We start from the raw sequence: 14,081 nt of genomic DNA, 5'->3' as shown, positions 1-14,081 counted from the left end.
TTTATAAAATGTAGGTGGTGTATTTGAATCCGTATAAAATTATAAGTTTTTCCCGTATTGCACTTGTATTTCCCCCCTAAAATATGAAAAGACGTAAAAAGTAGGGGTATGAACTCACCTGATAGATTGAAGAAAGTGAGACGAAAACCGGACAGAACTTTGACAGGAGAAAGCGGATTTCTCGGGATTCTCGAAAATCTCGGGGGCGTAAAACTTCCTTCGGGGCTTGGGTATGAAAACCGGGGCTTCGGGATATTTCTTGCACGCAAAACGGAGTGAAAACGCAAGACAAGGAGAGAAATTGAGCACAAATGCCCGGAACCCTCGCATCCTTTTTATAGTGGCTGGAGGCCCTCGGTACGCTGGGCGTACGAGGGTACGCGGGGCGTACTCGTGCGTCATGCATGACCGCGTCTTCGACTGCCGGACTTCGGACGGGACGGCGTAGAGGCGTAGGGGGCGACGTGGACGATCCGGAGCCTAGCATCCGAGTACGCTGGGCGTACGAGGGTACGCTGGGCGTAAATCGTCTCGTTTTGTGCACCTCGAACTTGTAAAATCCGTAACTTTCGCATACGAGCTCCGATTTTGACGTTCTTTATATCCACGCGAAGGTGAGAAAATACTCTACAACTTTCATTTAGACTTCGTCGGTTAATTTTGAATTTATTTTTAGTTATATTTTATTTAATAGGCCGGGACACGATAATTCCGTTAAAAATCCATAACTTCTTTATCCGGTGTCTGTTTTCGTCTGTCTTTTTGCCATTGTACTACTATTATAGAGACCTTGAACTCTCATTTAGGTTGTGTTGGCTAAAAATCGCTCGATCTATATTTCGAGTTTTTAGCTGTCTACCGTTGTTCCGAAATTTGTAAAAATCATAACTTCCTCATACGAAGTCAGATTTGGTCGTTCTTTTTATGTATGTTCACGGTTTAATGTAATCTTCGATTTTCGTTTAGATACCTAAGGCTGAAAAACATTTTATTGAAGTTTCCCTTTTTACGTTTAGCAGTGTTTTACCGAGTGTGTCGTGGATTTTCGATTGGTCATAACTCATTCGTTATAACTCGGATTTGAGTGTTCTTTATGTTTTTCGAAACCTTGGCACGATATCTAACACTTTATGCATCCCAGTTAAGATTTTAGAACACTTCATTTTTGACGCTAACTTCGCTGGTTCCAAATAGTTCAATATATTTGACTTTTTGAATGTTACATTTATTTGAAAAATATCGGGTTGTTACAGTCTAGCCATTCGGGTACGCGCACATTGTCCTTCAAGGACTTTAGAGGGAGTGGTGCGCCGGATTTTCATGGGGTCAAGGACCCCATTGCTGCCAGGAGATGGATCGCAGACATCGAGTCTGCACAGTTGACGAGCTTCTGCCCGGAGGGGTCGAAGGTCCGCTATGCAGCGGGATGTTTGAGGGATAGAGCAAGAGATTGGTGGGAGTCAGTTGGTGACTCGTTGGGAGCCCCAGCCATCGAGGCTATGACTTGGTCAGACTTTGTGACCAGGTTCAGGGTGAGTTTGCGCCAGTTGTGGAGCTTCAGCAGTTGGCCAGGGATTTCCTTGATATGAGACAGACGACAGAGACAGTGGCGGAGATTACCGCCAAGTTCCGGGAGAGGGCATTGTTGGTGCCCCAGTATGCGGGAGATGAGGATATGCGGAGGACCCGCTATCACGACATGTTGAGAGCTAATATTCGGGAGCATGTCAGCTTCTCAGCATGTCCAACCCTGGATTCCATGATTGCCAGGGCGAGGGAGAGAGAGATAGACTTGGAGCACATCAGGAAGAGGAAGGCAGAGGAGGGACATGTTACTGGGGCTTCGGGGAAGAAGCCCAAGGGATCTGACATTAGGTCGAAGGGCCAGTTGGGTCAGAGCCGCTGCAGGAAATGCGGCAAGCCGCATGAGGGAGCTTGTAGAGCGGGATTGTCAGGCTGCTACAAGTGCGGCAAGACGGGGCACTTTGGCAAGGATTGTACTGCCCCCGCCCCCACAGTTCAGACATCAGACCTGATTTGCCTTCATTGCAATCAGAGGGTCCATAAAAAGGCCAACTGCCCTAGATTGTCAGCAGTGTCAGCAGCAGCGCCGGTGGTGGCGCCGACTCCAGCGACAACACGAGTTGTGGATGGCTGGAAGGTCAAGGTAAAGGCTCCAGTGGTGAGGAGCCGAGCATTTCAGTTGACGGCATAGGAGGCACGCGCCGCGCCCGATGTGGTGATGGGTATGATTTCTTCCTTATGTTCTTATTTTATGTTGCTGTGATTTTGATATGTTATGTTTATGCTCTGTTTAGGATCGTTCCATGTGAACGGTATCCCAGTTCATGTGTTGTTTGACTCGGGTGCTACCCGATCATTTGTCTCTCTTGCGCTTAGCAAGAAGTTTTCTGAGTCATCGGGCATGTTGGATTGCCTTCTAGAGGTCGAGATTGCATATGATCGATCAGTGCGAGCGTCAGAGGTTTTTAGGGACTGTGTTCTGAAGTTATTCGAGGAGCGTTATTTGGTAGACTTGGTTCCCATTCCGTTGCGTGGGAACAAGGTGATTATAGGCATGGATTGGTTGAGCCCCAATGGGGCGGTGATCGACTGCGCGTAGAAGTTGGTGCAGATCAGGACCCCAAGTGGGGGAGAGCTGGTGATTCAGGGCGAGAGGCCACATCAAGGGCCAACTTTATGTTCAGCAGCGAGGGCTAGGCGCTACCTTCAGCAGGGTTGCGCAGGATATGTCGCCTATGTTATGGACACCCGGGAGGCGGGTAAGGCGACGGTAAGCGATGTGACAGTGGTACGAGAGTTCGCGAATGTATTCCTGAATGAGTTGCCTGGGATACCTCCGGAACGGCAGGTAGAGTTCAGGATCGACCTAGTCCCTGGTGCGGATCCGATAGCCAAGGCACCGTATCGGTTGCCTCCTCCTGAGATGCATGAGTTGTCTACACAGTTGCAGGAGCTGTTAGACAATGGATTCATTAGACCGAGCAGTTCACCCTAGGGAGCCCCGATTCTGTTTGTGAAGAAGAAGGACGGGTCGCATCGGATGTGTATAGATTATAGGGAGCTGAATAAGGTAACGGTGAAGAACTGTTACCCACTCCCGAGGATTGATGACCTCTTTGACCAGCTACAGGGAGCATCTTGGTTCTCCAAGATTCATTTGCGCTCATGATATCACCAGATGAGGGTCAGAGAGGAGGATGTGCAGAAGACTGATTTTCGGATGCGTTACGGCCACTATGAGTTCGTGGTGATGCCTTTTGGGCTCACCAATGTTCTTGCCGCGTTCATGGATCTCATCAACCGCGTGTGCAGACCGATGTTGGATCGGTATGTGATAGTTTTCATTGATGACATCTTGGTTTATTCCAAGACGCGAGAGCAGCATGAGGAGCACTTGCGGGAGGTTCTGGATACTTTGAGGAGGGAGAGATTGTATGCTAAGTTCTCCAAGTATGCATTCTGGTTGCGCGAGGTGCAGTTTCTTGGGCATCTTGTCAACCAGGACGGGATTTCGGTTGATCCGGCCAAGGTGGAGGCCGTGATGAGGTGGGAGGTTCCGAGGTCTCCATCTGAGATTTGGAGCTTCCTGGGATTGGCAGGCTACTATCGGAGATTCATTCAGGACTTCTCCAAGATAGCCGTTCCCCTTACCAGGCTGACAAGGAAAGTCGTGGTCGTCCGCTGGGGGCCTGAGCAGCAGGCTGCGTTTGCGACATTGAGACAGAGATTATGCGAGGCGCCAATCATAGCCCTACCGGAGGGCATGGAGGATTTTGTTGTATACTGTGACGCGTCCATCTCAGGTTTGGGCGCGGTATTGATGCAGAGGGGGCATGTTATTGCTTACGCTTTAAGGCCGCTGAAGCCTCACAAGGCGAATTATCCGACGCACGATTTAGAGCTAGGGGCTCTTGTTTTCGCCCTCAAGATTTGGCGTCATTACCTCTATGGGGTTCGTTGTACCATTTACACGGACCACAAGAGCCTGAGGTATCTCATGGACCAGCCAAATCTGAATATGAGGCAGCGTCGGTGGCTTGATGTAGTGAAGGATTATGATTGCGAGATCCTCTACCACCCGTGGAAGGCCAATGTCGTGGCCGATGCGCTTAGCCGCAAGGCAGTGCCGATCAGGGACATATGTCTGAGGATGACAGTTGTGACTCCGTTGTTGGAGCAGATTCGGGAGGCCCACCAGGAGGCCATGAAGGAGGAACATCGGAAGAGTGAGCGAATTGTGGGTCAGGTTTCCTCCTTCGACTATGATAGCGGGGGATTGTTGACTCTTCACCGTAGGGTGTGGGTCCCTTATCATGGGGGTGTGCACCAGGTATTGATGGCAGAGGCGCACAAATTCAGGTTCTCTATCCATCCCGGGGCGACGAAGATGTACAGGGATCTTCGTCTCGATTATTGGTGGCCCTGTATGAAGAGGGACATAGCTTGGGTTGTGGAGAGGTGTTTGACCTGCAGGAAGGTCAAGGATGAGCACCAGAGACCTCACGGAAAGGTCCAGCTGTTGGATATCCCGCTGTGGAAGTGGGAGGATATTACTATGGACTTCATCACGAAGCTTCCCAGAACCGCACGAGGAGTGGATTCGATTTGGGTCATCGTTGATCGATTGACCAAGAGCCCCCATTTTATTCCGATTCAAGAGAGTATTTCGGCTAAGAAGTTGGCTGGCATCTACATCAGGGAGGTAGTGGTGCGGCACGGGGTGCCAATTTCAGTGGTTTCCGATCAGGTTTTGGAAGAAGTTTCATGACGAGCTGGGTACTCGTCTGTACTTTAGCACCGCCTTTCACCCGCAGACGGATGGTCAGAGTGAGCGGACCATCCAGACTCTGAAGGATATGCTGCGAGCGTGTTGTTTAGATTTCGGAGGTATTTGGGATACTTACCTTCCATTGGCGGAGTTCTCTTATAATAATAGCTATCATGCGAGCATCGACCGTCCTCCTTTCGAGATGTTGTGTGGGAGGAAGTGCAGGACCCCGATATGCTGGGGAAAGGTCTGGCAGAGAGTCATGGGGAGTACCGAAGTGGTACTCAAGACTACGAAGAAGATACAGCAGGTTAGGAGTAGGACTCAGACTGGTCAGAGTCGGCAGAAAAGTTATGCCGACAAGCGTCGATCGGATCTGGAGTTCCAGGTTGGGGATATGGTACTCTTGAAGGTGTCGCCTTGGAAGGGCGTCATTCGATTCAGGAAGCGGGGCAAGCTGGGCCCCAGGTATATTGGACCCTTCAGGGTTGTAGCCTGGGTGGGCAAGGTGGCATATAGGCTGAATCTGCCAGTCGAACTCAGTCAGATTCATAGCACCCTTCACGTCTCCCAGTTGCGGAAGTGTCTGGTGGACGATTCGGCGGTGGTACCTTTGGAGGATATTCAGGTGGATGATAGCCTGAACTACATCGAACGGCCAGTGGAAATCCTTCACAGGAAGTCAAGGGATCTGAGGAACAAGAGGGTGGAGCTGGTAAAGGTGCAGTGGCAGCACCGCAAGGGCTCGGAATGGACCTGGGAGCCGGAGGACGAGATGAGGGAGCATTACCCCGAGCTTTTTCAGAACCCAGTGGCAGACTTCGAGGACGAAGTCTAAAATAAGTGGGGGAGATTTGTAACACCTGATTTCTGGTATGTATTTTATTCAAGAATTGTATGTATTTTCTCTGGGACTCGACGAGTTGGTGGCCCAACTCGTTGAGTAGAGTCGGGATCCGCGGGAAGTTTAAGTGACCTACTCGACGAGTCGGAGACTGACTCGGCGAGTAGGTGTTGTTTGAGTGAAACCCTAAATCTGAGGGTTTGCACCCTATTTAAACACCTTATCTCAGCCTCCATCGACCTTATCACTCCCAGAAAGCTGTGTAACGAAACCCTACCCGTTTTTGTGTGTTCTAAGGCCATTTTGGTGCTTTTGGTGGGTTGTGAAGCTTGAGAAGAGGAAAGGAGCTTGTGAGACCAAGGGGAAACAAGAAGAACCAGAGTCTGGAGCTCATTTCCAACTTATTGGAGGTATGAAGCTGAACCTTTATCTATAGATTTTGATTTTTGGGCCTTTTCCTTCATCTTTCTAAGCCCTAGAGAGGTGGTATTCGGGATTTAGTATTGGAAGTCAGTGTATGCTTTAGATCCAAGTCTATTGGGGGGTTTTATGGCACAAAGGTGCCCATTTTGTTGCCATGAACACCCCATGCACCATGGAGGCCATCTTTTATGGCTTTTTGGGCCAAAGACCCCTTGCATGTGTACGAAGTTTAGAACTTTACATATGGAATGGACATTAGGGGGCATGATCTATGGTTTTGAGGTGTTAAGACCCATTGAAATCGACTGTATAGTATTGCTCAAGGATGGACTCGACGAGTTGTTCTTGGGACTCGGCGAGTCGCGGTGTAATGACCACCATATCCTTTCTGTGGATGAACCAATTGTTAGGGAGGAAAGTACCATAGATGTTTAGACGCGAAGAGGGACCTGGAACTCATGTGACTCAATGAGTGCAAGAGTAGGCTCGGCGAGTCCAAGGCAATCTCCCAATCTTTGAAGATAGACTCGAAGAGTTGTTCATACAACTCGGAGAGTCAATGACTGGACACATTCTTATGAGCGAGATGAACTCGATGAGTTCAAGGATGAACTCGGCGAGTCAGATAAAGATGGTCCCGATGGTTTGAATGAAGGAGAACCCGTCAAGTTCTTGCTAGACTCGACGAGTAGCGTCGGGGTTGAATGGGGATAGTGAAGTATGGAATCGACGAGTTGGTAGACCAACTCGGCGAGTCAGGTCAACTGGGTGTTGACTTTGACAAATATTGACTTTGACTGGACTTGTGTTAACCCTGGTTAGGGTTGTATATTCCATTTGATGACTTAGAAGGGTCGTCGTGTAGGGATTGAGGAGTCGAGGAGAGTCGGTCTTCACGCAGTGGACAGTTCAGACACTACACGACATCGAGGTGAGTTACCTTCCTGTAGAAGTGGGTCTAAGGCACGAAGGCCGGCCCACTAGTAGTTGTTTAGTTGAGATGATTGTCTTTGTGATAATTGTCTGGTGTGCTATTACTTGATATGCGAGGATGCTAGTTTGCTTGATGTGACTAAGCTAGTTTGCTATGTTATGTGAGATAGTATCAGTAGGAGGGGACTAGTCCCCGAATCGGTCGTTAGGACCAACGGGTAGGTCAGACACCCCAGATATGTCTGACAGTATGATTGAGATATGATATTATGTGTTAGCAGTAGGGGTGAAATAGTCCTCGTGTTCGGTTGAACGACCGAAAGGTAGGTCAGCACCCAGAATGGCTCGACATGAGTTGGTCAGCACCCCAGAATGGCTTGACATGGGTAGGTCAGCACCCCAGAATGGCTTTACATGGGTAGGACGGGCGCCCCAGAATTGCCTGAAAGTATGTATGCCATGTGATTGTATGGTATGTGGTATGATGGGGGAACTCACTAAGCTTTGTGCTTACAGTTTTAGTTTTGGTTTTAGGTACCTATTCGTCTAAGGGGAAGGAGTCGGCGGCGTAGCAGCGCATCACACACACACATGGTTTCCGCATGGAGTTTTCTGGGAATGTACTCTGATTTATTTTACTTTTGACGATATGATTTTTAGACACATTGTTAAGTTTCTTTTTACAAATGACATGGCATGGGAAATGTTTTGGTAAACTATGTTGTGAATTACTTAATTAAAAATGAAATTTTTGGGCTTGAAATTTGGGATGTTACAATTAAGGACTCTTATCTAATCTAAACTTTGTATTTCTTTCTTTTCAGATGTTTTCCAACACTGCTTCTGGCTCAAACCCTGCTAGGTCATTCTCTCTCATAAACTTGTGCAGGAGAGTCATCTTTTATGGAACTAGTTTTAATGATTGGATTAGGAACATTAGGATGGTCACTCACTATGAGGACAACGAATATGTCCTAGACAAGGAGCTTAAGGAAATCGATGAGTCTTCTGCTACTTCTGAGGAGATCGCTGAGTTTAGGACTCATGAGAAGGATGCCACCAAGGTGTATTGTATAATGTTGGCCACCATGACAATTGAACTCCAAAAGACCTATGAGGACTTCTACCATTTTGAGATGCACGAGGACCTGATGGAAAGATACCATCAGAGTGCTCGTCAAGAGAGGTATGAAATCATCTCTTCCATGATAACAACTAAGATGAAGGATGGTGAACCCATCACGACCCACTTGTAGAAAATGCAAAGGTTTGTGGACCGTTTGCTGAAATTGAATGTGAACTTTGATGAGGAGTTGGCTATAGATATCATTCTACACTCCTTACCTCCATGTTATGATCAGTTCTGCATGACCTATCATATGAACAAGGAGGAGGTCACACTTAGCAAACTTCAAGGGCTTTTGGGAACTGCTGAAAGTAGTCTCAAAGGTAAATCGGTTGTTACTACTCCTACCACCGCCCCTATTCTGGCAATTGGACAAGGGAAGGGGAAGAAGAGGAAGGCTCCCTCTAAGAGTCGCAAGGGAAAGTCTCTTGATGGATCCTCTTCAAGTGGGACCAAGGCTGGTTCTGCTGCTCCCTCTTCCATTCCTAAGGAAGCAGAGTGTTTCTACTGTCATGATAAAGGGCACTGGAAGCGAAGCTACCCCAAATACTTGTAGGATGTCAAATATGGCAAGGTTAAGGCCACCCATGCAGGTATTTATACTATTATATCTAATAACTCATCACATTCTTGTTCTTGGGTCCTTGATACAGATTGTCGAATTCACATTTGTTCTGATTTGCAGGGACTAAAAAGAAATAAGGATGTTAATCACGGGAAGATAAACTTGATCATAGGGAATAGGAAGGTTTCACCTGTCACCAAGATTGGAGTTTATTATTTATTGTTGAGTAGTGGGTCAGAAATAGATTTAAATACTTGTTGCTACTCGTCTGAAATGGCGATAAATGTTATTTCTTTTCATGGTAGTGGGTTAGAAATAGATTTGAATAATTGTTGCTACTCGTCTGAAATGGCGAGAAATGTTATTTCCTTTTATGGTTTTTACAAACAAGGTTTTAGTTTTTCATTTGATAATGAAATTGGTCCTTTTTATAATGTTATTTCCTTTCATGGTTTGTACAAAAAAGGTTTTATTCTTTATTGCTGAGTAGTGGGTTAGAAATAGATTTGAATAATTGTTGCTACTCGTCTGAAATGGCGAGAAATGTTATTTCCTTTCATGGTTTGTACAAACAAGGTTTTTGTTTTTCATTTGATAATGACATTGGTGCTATTAATGCTTTTTATAATGGTGTTTTTTTATTTTAAAGCATTACCTTGTAATGATATATATGAAACTGTGATGGTTGTAGACAACTTAGGAAATAATGTATTGCACATTGATTCTTCCAATGAATTGGATAAGGCATGCTTGTGGCATTGTCCTCTTGGACATGTCATCAAGACATGCATAGGCCAACTCTAAAAGGCTGGAGTTTTGGATTCATTCGACTTAAGGACGGATGACACTTGCGAATCTTGATTACTTGGAAAGATGACCAAGTCACCCTTCATTGGTACTTGTGAAAGGGGTGAAGGTTTGTTGGATCTTATACACACCGATGTGTGTGGGCCCTTCAGAACCGCCACAAGGGATGCTAACCACTTCTATGTGACTTTTACTGATGATTACTGTAGATATGGATATGTCTACTTAATCAAGCATAAGTCAGAAACCTTTGAGAAATTGAAAGAGTTTAAGCAAGAAGTGGAGAATCAGTTGAGCAGGAAGATAAAGATGCTTCGATCCGATGAGGGTGGTGAGTATCTTAGAATCGAGTTCCTAGACTATCTTAAGGAATGTGCGATTGTTTCACAATTGACGCCACCTAGGACACCACAGCTTAATGGTGTGGCTGAGAGGCGCAATCGAACCTTGTTGGACATGGTTCGTTCCATGATGAGTCGAGCTTCGTTACCTATCTCATTCTGGGTGTATTCCTTAGAGACTACCTCCCATATCCTTAATCTATTCCCAACTAAGAAGGTTGCCAAAACACCTCACGAGATGTGGATAGGGAAGGTTCCCTCGTTAGCACATATCAAGGTTTGGGGTTGCGAAGCTTTCGTGAGACGCGAGACTCACGACAAGCTCAAACCTCAAAGTGAGCGGTGTATTTTCATCGGCTACCCACAGAAATCCTTTGGTTATCTCTTCTACGGACCGACTGACAATGTTGTCTTCATTGCGAGGAGAGGAGTCTTTCGCGAGATAGAGCTCATAGGCGAAGGAGACAGTCGGAGGAAAATTGACCTTGAAGAGCTTCAAGAGTCAAGCGGTGAAGGAACCTCAAAACCTAGCAATCAACCTGAGGAGGAAACTCCTGTTGAGCCAATTGACGAATTTGTACCTCTGAGGCGTTCCAGTAGAGTTAGTGTTCCACCTGTGTTATATGGTTTCCATATAACATATGAGGGTGATACATTTATCAGTGATAGCACACTAGTAAATTTGGATGAACCTAACAATTACAAGGAAGCCATGGCAGGCCCCGAGTCTGCTAAATGGAAAGAGGCGATGGACAGCGAGATTTAGTCCATGTATGACAATCAAGTTTGGAACTTGGTTGACAATGTACCGGGTCGTAAGACAGTCGGGTGCAAATGGATCTTCAAGAAGAAGACTGACATGGATGGAAAAGTACACACTTATAAGGCGTGACTAGTTGCGAAGGGATTTACTCAAACTCCGGGAGTTGACTATAATGAGACATTCTCACTAGTAGCGAAGATTAAGTCTATTAAAGTTATGGTAGCCATAGCTGCATTTCATGATTATGAAATATGTCAATTGGATGTCAAAACCGCTTTCCTTAATGGAAAGTTGGTTTAGGATGCTTACATGAGTCAACCAGAGGGTTTTGTCGATGCAAAGTACCCTAATAGAGTGTGTAAGCTTGAGAAATCCATTTACGAATTGAAACAAGCATCTCGCAGATGGAATCTTTGTTTCGATGAGAAAGTCAAAGAGTTTGGATTTTCGAGAAGCGAGGATGAGTCCTGTGTATATGTCAAGGCTAATGGGAGCATAGTTAGCATTCTGATATTGTATGTGGATGACATACTACTCATAGGAAATGACATCCCAACCTTGCAGGAGGTGAAGTCCTGGCTTGGGAAGTGTTTCGCTATGAAGGACCTCGGAGAAGCTGCCTATATTCTTGGTATAGGGATATTGAGAGATAGGAGTAAAAGACTAATTGGACTTAATTAAAGTACCTACTTGGAAAAGGTGTTGAAAAGATTCAGCATGATGGATTCCAAGAAAGGTGACTTACCGATCGAGAGCAATGCCAAACTGAGTAAAAATCAGAGTCCGGGTACCGAGGCTGAGATAGCTGAGATGACTCCAATACCATATGCTTTCGTGGTTGGATCGATCATGTATGCTATGACTTGTACTCGCCCTGATGTGGCCTTTGCTTTGAGCATGGTCAGTAGATATCAAGGGAATCCTAGCAAGGCTCACTGGACTGCGGTAAAGAACATTCTCAAGTACCTGCGGAGGACTAAGGACTGGGTCCTTACCCTCGGTGGGAGTGATGACATGAGAGTGGTGGGGTATACTGGCGCCAGCTTTCAGACTGACAGAGATAATTTCCGCTCTCAGTCGGGCTGGTTATTTACCCTGAATGGAGGAGCAATAACTTGGAAAAGTTCCAAGCAGGAGACAACAGCTGATTCAACATGCGAATTAGAGTACATAGCAGCAAGCGAGGCGACGAAGGAGGCTGTAACAATTGGTAAAAATTTGTCAGAGTTCGGCGGTCAAACCACCGCGAACTGTTATGTATTAATGACCAATTGTGTCTAATTTTATGTTAATAAGGTATATTAAATATATTATATTTATAATTTACTTTAAAAATATCCCAAACTTCTTAAACCATCTGTCGAATCGGATCCTATTAATCGCGAAACTTTAAACATAAGTTCACGGAGTTTGGTAGATCGGAATTGAACTTCGTCTACATTTTTGAAATCACCACAACTAGGACAATTAACAGGAAATTTCATAAAAATTTCATGAGTCGGTATCAATGAAACGAGAATCAAGAAACGGAATTACGTTATCAAATAAATTGCACATGTTTTATTCTAAAAAGAAATATCTAGCCAACTCAGCCATTGACTATTTCAATAATTTATCTAAATACTTCAATCGGAAGCTATACAATATACATACTCGCACAAAGGAAGCTATACAAGATTCACACTCACACAAACAATCACATAAGATACTAATAGATTTGGAAGTACAAAGAAATCGACCAAAGTCTTCCCAAAATCTAAAATCTGTGGGAGATAATCAAGAACGTAGCTGGCAATCGTAATTCATTCCACACACTTAAACTTTCGATCCATCTCTCTTCCTCTTTCTTCTTTAATTGTTTGTCAAAGTCCTCCATCGGAGGAGTTGTTCCAGTGAAACCAAAAGACCAGCAACACTCTTTTTTCTCTTCTTCCTTCCAATCGACTTCACAACCCCGATTGTGCTCCTCCTGTTCCGATAACCAATCATCACCTATGTGGCTGTTGCTATGACCACCGGTGGAGCCTGGAGACCACCAATCACCAATCACCACCCTCACAACTCCTCTCTGTCTTCACTGCCGAGAACCACACCCAAACATCCCTTATGAGTTCATCAGCTCAGACAAGAATAAATCCCAAACACATGCTTAAACAAATCACACACCAGAACCCCATTGATTTCAATCAAACAAAGAAGAGAGAAGAAAGAAACCTGTGATTATCGAGCAAAATGACCGGAGCCCCCTGTCACCACCTTCGTCTCTCCCCTGCTCCCTTCTTCGTGTTCCACTGCTGAAGACGATAGATGAATCCAAGAGGAGCTCACCGAAATTCGGCTGCCCCTCTCCCCTCCTCAAGATCCCACAACCATCACAGATCCACCCATCTGCTTTCATTTTCCTTCTTCTTTATCCAAACAAGACAATCAGGTGGTACTCTACAAGGGATCGGCAAATGCTGCTGCTTCCGTTCACCATCGTCGATCCAGTCAAGCACCGGAGGTGCTCCTCTCCGTCCCTCCTTGCGATCTGAATGGCCAACATCAGAATTCCTCATCGTGGTTGCTCCGTTTGTTCCTTCTATTCTTCTCCGAAAACCGAGAACCGAAGGTGTTTCCTAGGTCGTCTGCGACTGCTAGGTCTCCCTTCCGATTGACTGCTGGCGACGAGACGCGCATCCACGAGGGCCTGCCGGAGATTGGCCCCGTTTTTCCCCTGCTATTTCGTTTGACCGTTCCTATACCCGATCTGTGATGGAGAAGAAGACGCTTCCCTATGTATATTTTATGAACCTGGCAGAATTAGTCCCTCTCCTTATATTAAGAGAGCAAAACCCATCCCTGGTGGTAATTGTTTGATCAACAGCCCTATTGTTGGTGTATGATTACCAAATCAGCCCTCCAATACCTGGCTTTATTTAAATCAGTCCCTATTGTTTATAATATTGGAACACAACAATTCCTTTATTTTAATTGGTTACAAAACGAACCCAGAAATGTTTTAAAGTCCAAGAATGGTTACTTTGCGGTTTTTCACGAAAAGCTTCACCAAAATGAATCGGGATCGAGATCACGCATCGAATGTGAGTTTCTACGGCCCCTCTTTAACGGTTTTAATATTTGGGGGAGAATATATGTGTGTCTATAAAATGTTGATGATTTTTAAGTTTTATATACAAAATAACATCTTACTTTATTATTGGTCAAACGTTTATGAAATAACAATCTAAAGATGTGATAAATCACTAGCAAATCTATTAAGCTAAAGTAGATTATTATAAGTTGATATAATTATACTTTATGTGAGATATAAATATAATTATTAAGAAAAATCACAAGATTATAAGTATGTTGCTATAATTACACAAGTGGATATTATGAGTCACAAAAATGATGACTTTACATGTATAAGATAAAGTATCTCATGGAAGCATGAAACAATATAATAATGACCAAAATTATTATCTGTGTATAAAATGAAAGTATA

The 14,081-nt window shown here is 45.1% G+C and overlaps 1 long non-coding RNA gene across 1 annotated transcript; it reads right to left on the bottom strand.

Annotated features, from left to right (window-relative positions):
* Positions 1–12,189: 12,189 nt before the first annotated feature.
* LOC145108625 (uncharacterized) lies at positions 12,190–13,359 on the bottom strand. Its single transcript, XR_013708421.1, has 2 exons — positions 12,809–13,359; positions 12,190–12,671 (listed from the first exon to the last, which is right to left on the bottom strand). It is a non-coding gene; the product is annotated as an uncharacterized LOC145108625 (long non-coding RNA).
* Positions 13,360–14,081: the final 722 nt, after the last annotated feature.

This window comes from Lactuca virosa, chromosome 4 (assembly GCF_052849685.1).
Source record: "Lactuca virosa cultivar CGN04683 chromosome 4, Lactuca_virosa_CGN04683_v6, whole genome shotgun sequence".
Classification (NCBI taxonomy): domain Eukaryota; kingdom Viridiplantae; phylum Streptophyta; class Magnoliopsida; order Asterales; family Asteraceae; genus Lactuca; species Lactuca virosa.
Note: the sequence above shows the minus strand (reverse complement) of the source record. Positions and strands in the feature narration are given on the sequence as shown.